Genomic DNA, 1,237 nt, shown 5'->3' with positions numbered 1-1,237 from the left:
TCTTTTAGGAGGGTTCCTCTCTCTCCTCGCTTCGGAGTTAAAATATTATAAGAAACAACTTCCAGATTCAACATTCGTCTATACCTCTGCCTCTTGACTGCTCTGAGTGGCTTCTTACTCCCTCTAAACTGATCAAAGAGCTCATTCACCTATGTTGGAGAAGGAACACCATTTTTTTAAGTATTGCCATTGAATTTGGGGCACACACTTCATCTTCCTTTCCATTCTTGACCTGAAGTAAAATAGGGCTGGACCTAAAATTTCTTGGCTCTTTTTCCCTGGCCTCACACCTCTACCTTCTTGCAATGCGCTCAAGATCACTCTCTTCTTCAGGATCTCCAAAAACCTCCTCATTTTGATCATGCCACTGGCTGCGAGTTTGCACCATCTAGGTAAGCACATCTTTTTTTCCACAACCACAACTTGTGTCTAGCTTATAATGAGTCTGGTCTAGGTCTGCTTCTTGAACAAACACAGATCGCGAATCGACTACTTGCTTGCCACAATCCTGCTTCAACTTGTAAGGACACTGATCTTGAGGATGGAGGCCTTGAGTCTCGCACACTCGCATTGGCTGGTAAACTTTGGCTTCTTTACATTTGGACAATCTGCTTGAATATAACTAAACTCCTAGCATCTATAGCATTGAGGACCTCTGCCACAGCCTCTTCGACATCCCATCCCTTTCTACTCTTGCACTCCAACTCCTACAGCATACACTGGAACACTTGTGGATGCATACTGTTGTGTTGTATTCTCTTGGTATGGAACTTGTGGCCAATATGGTGATAGACTTTGCATTTGAACATGATAACTTGGAGCCACTAGATATTTGAGTGATTTCATGCACCAAACATTTGAGCGATCACGCCCTGGCTGGGGAGGATTCTGAACACCCTTGATCCAATTAACTTGTAAGTCCCCCATCTTCTTTGTAAGAGCCTCGACTAAATCTTCTTTAACTTTGTTCATCTACACCTCTAGTGATGGAACTGGAACCTGAAATTCCATAAGAGCCATTGGAGCCACTGTTGAGATCAAAGTTGGAGCTATCACACTTGCTAGATTCAAAATTCCAGATACTCTGCCTGGATAGACTCCTAAATTTGTATGATTTAGCAAGCCTACTAACTGTGTAGCCATTCCTCCAAAGATTGATAATGCTTGAATATGTTCAAAATGACTTGGCAATTTGGCCTGCTCAAACCGTGATGCCAAAGTGATTGTTGTGTCAAGA

The sequence above is a fragment of the Selaginella moellendorffii genome, unplaced genomic scaffold, assembly GCF_000143415.4.
Source record: "Selaginella moellendorffii unplaced genomic scaffold, v1.0 SELMOscaffold_137, whole genome shotgun sequence".
Taxonomy (NCBI): domain Eukaryota; kingdom Viridiplantae; phylum Streptophyta; class Lycopodiopsida; order Selaginellales; family Selaginellaceae; genus Selaginella; species Selaginella moellendorffii.
This window is presented reverse-complemented; position numbering follows the sequence as displayed.